Source organism: Cupressus sempervirens, chromosome 1 (genome assembly GCF_028749045.1).
Source record: "Cupressus sempervirens isolate cs-2001-9-10 chromosome 1, ASM2874904v1, whole genome shotgun sequence".
Taxonomy (NCBI): Eukaryota; Viridiplantae; Streptophyta; class Pinopsida; order Cupressales; family Cupressaceae; genus Cupressus; species Cupressus sempervirens.
Window position 1 is genome coordinate 756,412,265 of NC_143118.1, and position 6,521 is coordinate 756,418,785.

A 6,521-nucleotide genomic window follows, 5' to 3' on the forward strand; every position below is an offset into this window, starting at 1 on the left:
GGATATAATATCAGGAATAAAGTTGCATAAGATGTTCTACCCAACAGGATGGCAGGAACACTACTCTGATACCACTGAGATGACCCTTGCTAATCAATACTGATATTATACTAGGGAATTTTGTTAAATACTTTGACTAAATAAGCAAATCTGTGCTATTTGGATTAAAGTCCAACTCCGTTACACATGGAAATTTTTTTTTATAATCACAAAAAATGCATGTAATAAGCAGTCTGTAATATTTTCTTCATTCATCAATATATGTAACACTGACATTACATTAGCAAAAACATATAATAAACATTTGGAACCTAGATAGATATAAGTGCCAAACTTGCATGGAGCCGACATTAGATATTGAATCAGGCAATATCTGGTTCCTACCATAGAATTTAACAGACGTATTTCATGATGTGTAGCTCGCTGTTGAGAATGTCCAGACCCACAAAAATGCCCTCGATTACCCATCGATATTGACCCCGACTGTGGTCGTGGTTGCCGTCTTGCACATTATAATGGCTTGAGTCTTAAATCGTGTGGCAGATTATTTCCTATCTGGCATGAAACTCGCCAATAATCCTTTCCAAGGAACAATTTAGGTACCCACTAATCTTTGACCCTCCAAATTAACCCTCGGACCTGTGACTTGGATAATCATGAGACGCTAGAAATCAGTTGGCCCGCACTCATTTGTTAGCAGAAGAAATCTATTTGTAATTCTGTCTATGGATTGTAATTCCACCCCTCTGACTTGAGATGTATATCAGACTCTTGTCTAATTCTAATCGATATTCTTGCTTCCACTACGAATTTCTCCAATCTTGTAATAACTTGAAGGATGACAATTTATTCTTCTAAGTCAAGAATCTCCCACTTGGCCTTAGGCCACAGATTTTTGCCCTGTTAAAGTGACTACAATATCACTTTTAGATTGCAATAATTTAGATGATATTCCACATCCTCAAAATTGCTTACCCATGGAAGTTTTCGTTTCCAAGGATAATTTGAGAATTTGCAGGCCAAATGACTACAAATTGCTCCAACCAAAATAAAATTCGAATCCACAAAACTACTTGTCCAAATGGGTGCCTCTTGTCCTCTATTTATTCACTTTTTTTGAGAAGTCACTGGAAGCTTCCAGAATTGTCTTTTATAATATCTTATTATAATGCATTTTTCTTATCAAATAACTTTATTAAATTAAAAGTGAAAATCTTAATTCATCATTAGAACATGTAGGCCCCATTTACTGGATGTAGCAAAATGCAATCTTCTGGCGAGATGACTCTCTCTCCAAAATCATTTGCCTACGAGAGTCGATGATAGGAAAATCTACTGTAGGAATTGTGTTGCTAAAAAGGGGACATGACAGACCCTTTGACATAAGTGTCAAAAAGAGGGAGATATAATATTTTGGGAGATGATAATATATTCTTTGATTTGCACCTAATAAGAATGGGGAGATAATACATTCTTTGATGGAAGTAATAAGGAATATCCAAAGGGGGAGATATTCAAATTCAAATTTTGAGGAAGTAATAAGGAGATACAACCAAAAGGATGCAAAATTGCAAGAAGATGTGAAAAGGGGAGCAGAAACAAAGGTAGAGTACAATCAAAGCAAAAATAGGGTACATGGAAACAAAGGCAAAAGAATGATAAGGTAGACAAGGAAAAGAGTATCAGACACATCATCATGAGAAAAATTCAGCACAAGAGTCTTTGGTTGTAGGAATGGAATTTTGGTTACAGAATTGGCACATTAGCTTAGGGGAAGTTACAAATTTTTGAGGTATACAAAATTTTGAACAAGTTTTTGAAGTTTTGTACATATGCCAAAAAAAATGTGTAGCATACTCATAAAGATCAGATTTATAATGTTTAGTTAAGTGTTTTTGCCATTCATATCAAAGGGGGAGATTGTTGGTCTCAACTTGGTTTTGACAATTGAGTGTCAACACACTTAACCAATTCTCAAGATGATGCCAAGTATAATACAAAAGCTGAGCTATAGTGTGTTCCAAGCTAGAGAATTCAATAGGTGCCAAGTGAACTTCAGGTGTCGAGCAAAGTTCAAGTGCCGATTGATAAGTGATGCCTAGTCATTATAAGTATCAAGCATAGTATAGATGTCAAGAAAAACATAATTTCTATAGGAGCCGAGTGGGACATAATTCCTATATGGGCTAAGTATCAGTAACTAGTAATTGCCAAGTAACACAGAATCAACATATGAGTTTGTATCTTCACAAACTTAGCTATAAACCATTTTTGAAGCTGACATAGGATGAATCTTGAAGGATCTTGAAGATAAGATTGAATCTTTTACATTACCTATGTAATCAGCATGTAGCTAATAAGAAAAATGGAGAAGGCATGCAACCAATACGAAAGGTGCAAGAATTGAGCAAAAAATAAATAGTAAATATTAATTGTAGATTCATACCTAACCCTAAGTCTTCAAAGCCTTTAAAAGGAGGACATAACCCCATTATGTGTGCACATGAGAGAAGTGTATGGGTGAATTATAGTGAAGTGCAGAAGGGTGTAAAGACTCAAAGAAGAGCAAAGCAACATTGCAGAATCCAATTGATCAAGAACAAAGTATCATAGTTTCAAGAAGGGACATATCAGATCAAGCAAAGATCAAAATAGTCATAGTAGAATGAGGATCTAGAATCAATAATTAAGGATTTCAAGTCATTAGGTCAAGACTTTCTAATACTCTCTAGCAATTTTATTAGGAATGAAAATCCTTTGATGATAGGTTGTTTTAATAGCCATATTGTAAGCCTTTAGACAAGGTGCCAAATCCTTCAATAGGGTAGCATTCCAAGTGAATGTTTATAAATCCTTTAACTAGGTCACTTTTAACAGGGTGTAAAGTCTTTAATAGAATAGGCCTTTCATAGGGCAGGCCATTGGAAGTGGTCAGACTTTGTAACCTTGAACAGTTACATATTGCTATAGTCATACTTTGTGGGTATCATCCCTAACCCAGTTTTACCTTCTCATTTTGGAGGGTTTCTAAGTTACCAAATCTTGTGTTATCTATTTTCATGCATGTCTTTACCTTCATGTTTATTAGATTAATTAGATGCATGTGATTGATATCAGTTAAAAAGTTTTGAAGAGATTAAAGTTAGTTACTTTTGATTCACCCCGTGCCCCCTACCCCCCCCCGCCTCAGAAGTAAATCCTCCCACTTGTAAATTCCAACAAAACCTAGGTTTGATTCTTGTTAGGATTTTCATCTCCATAATAAGGATGATCTCTCTTTGTAATACATTCATTCACTTTTTATTAATAGAAATTTCTCTCTTTGCTAATCAAGCATGTCTCATATGTGGATCTCAAAATTTTAGCCTCCACAAATTTTGCTTCTCTCTTTTTGTGACTTGTGCTATCATGTAGGTGATTCTTGGGAGCTATTGGTTTGATATTTCATCAAATTCAATATATGTTATTTATGTTTATGATTTTACTTCCTCCACATTTGCATGTGCATGGTTTTTGTAGACACCTAAATCGATTACATCATTAACGTAATCATCTTTAGTCATCTTCTATGGCATTATTGATTAAGTATTTAATATCTAATTCATTAATCATCATCCCCTAGTTAATTAATTCATTTAATTAACTATAGTCCAAATTGATAAAATAAAATGATAACCCATAGTCTAAATTATCAATTTAATCCTCATTCGTCTATGAAGTTGGATAAATGTATAAACCTATCTAATTTAATCCTATCTTTCCCTTTTTTGATTTAATAAAACATTTAAATCAAATAAAACCCCCCAAAAACATGAACCTATCCCTTAGCAAAATTCTAACCCAAGAGCTCTATCTATTCTACCCTCTTCACCCATGATAACCCATTCATTAGACTATTTAACCTCACCTAATTAAACCATCCCACTTTCCCTCCTCTAACATGCCACTTACATCCTAATCCATCCCCTAAAACTAAGCCTAAACCCTTCCTAATAATTTGCACAACTTTAAGCAAGATTTAAGAATCCCTAAGATAAACCAAAGTCAAAATCCCATCCCATCCCTCTTATATTCCTATCTAAATGCATTAAAGGCTCTTACATAGACTTTAAAGCCTCTTACATCCCTCTTCCACACTCCATCCCTCATAACTCCTTTGACCCTCCATTTTAACCATCCTCTCATCCAATCTTCTTATAACACTTGTCATAAGGCTATGGATTTGAGAAAACAAAATCCATGTGCTTCGCTCTCCTTGCATCCCAACTCTCTCTTGTCCTTCCTCCATCTTTGCATCTTGGCCATCTATCTTAGTATCCCTTGGCATATAAATTGGACCCTTTCCCTCTCATAATCTATCCAACTTCATATGCAAACTTATAATGTTATTTTGAGAGCTTACAAACTACCAAAATACCATTATAAATGAAAAATTCATCCATGCTTCCATTGTTGGTTCCTTCACTCACCTTCATAGTTGATCATAATCCAAACACTTAAGCTTGAAGCATGATTGAGCACACATCCTCCATCTTGGGCATATCCAAATATTAAGAAGGCTTTGGAGTATTCTTCTTTGGTTTTCATTCCCTTTGAAATATTTCTTTGTCTTATCACATATGTTTCTTTATTTTTTTTTTGTTGAATTCCTACTTTTCTTTGTATTCTTTGACAATACACTTCATAGTGTACATTTTGGCACACCCAGTGGGACCTCACATTTGGGTCATTCTTAATCATTTTATGCTTGATTTGATTAATCCAAAAAAAAAGAATTTTTTGCTACTTGTCTTTTGTATTAGGTTTTTTGAATCTATTTGTAGGTCATAGGTAATAATAATGCCAATGTATCTCTAACCATCTAGACATTTTTCACTCAATGAAATCCAAAAACACTCCTTTTTTGTTATCCTACAATCACAAGATTGACAACTTCTATAGGGAGGAGCGTGAATTTGCAACTATGGAATGCTACTAAAACAACACACCCCCTTATGACATGTGTTTAACTTCTTGAATCCACAACCCACAATCTCTCTCACCCTGACAATGGAGGGAACACTTGTATGTCACTATAGATTTGTGTGTATGAATGGAAAAATTTCTTTGTAAAAATCTCTCAGTCAGAAAGTAAAATACCAATTTCTCCTTTCAATTATACATGTGAATACTTCTATGGGAATGCTACTCCAGCTGGCAGGATCGTGTCTTTGCAAGAAAACTTTGTGAGTTTTCGTCCACAGCCCATAATCTTACATTTCTTTGTCTTTTTTTTTTTACCAATTTTTTTTGGACCACATTCCTACAATTTTGAACACATCACTGCTTTGTGGGATTGCCTATTGAACTTAGTGGGATCACTATCTTTAGATTAATCATTTTTTTTGGGGATTTTTTAGGGAAGGAGCTTGAAGACTTGCTAAAGTCTAGTTTAAAAAATTTATCCTCATACATATCAATTTTGGATTAAAACTTAAATTCAATCTTGAATACCTTAAAAAAAATTAACAAACACACTTTCAATGGAATAAATGCATAGTTAAACAAACAAAAAGCTTGAATGCTAAGGATCAAAGAATCAATGCTATGACTCACACTGCAAATTGGGCCAAAAACACTTTCACACAATCTTGAGTGCCTAAAAATCAATGAACATTGCAAAGTAACTAGACCTTAATCCCTCCTCTTTTGCTTTACTTTTCTCTCACCAACAGTTTTCTGATGATTCTGTTGTTATGGGGGAGGCTTTGGTGAGAAATTCTAGGAACATTAAGAAGGCTTTGGTTGACTATGGGATGGCCATCGGTCAAATCATAAACTGGAGAAAAAGTTTGATCTACTTTATTAATGTTAGTGAGGCAAGAAAAAATAAGATTAAAAAGATTATTGGTTGTGAGATTGGCTCTCTTTTGGATCCTATCTAGGTTTACCTTTGGGTTTAGTCCCTCCTGATAGCTTTTGGAACTCATTGATTGATAAAATCCACTCAAAACTTGCTGGTTGGAAAGGCTCTCTCCTCAATCAGGCTGGAAAGGTTATTGTTTTGAAGTCTATCCTACAAAGTGTTCCACTTTATGCTTTGAGTGTTTGTAAAATTCTGAGAAAGTTTGCTCTTGCTATTGAGAAAATTTAGAAGACTTTCTTGTGGACTGGAACAAAGAACAAAAAAAGACTCCCTCTGATTGCATGGGAAAATGTTTGTATGCCTTGAGAGAAGGGTGGACTTGGCTTGTGACTACAATGAATGAATTTTTATTGGCAAAATTATTATGGAGATGGCATAAGGAGGAGGGGGAATGGAAGAACATTTGGGTTGATAAATATAATAGGGACTGATATGATTTTAATCATTTCCTTAATAGTGACTTAGAACAAGGGGGGTCTATGATCTGGAAGAATGCTAAAAAATTCAAAAATATTTTAAGGAAAGGGGTTAAATGGAAGGTGGGTAATGGTAGAAGAGATCTTTTTTGGGAAGACATTTGGATCTTGGACCACCCACTTTGTGATGATCCAAGGTG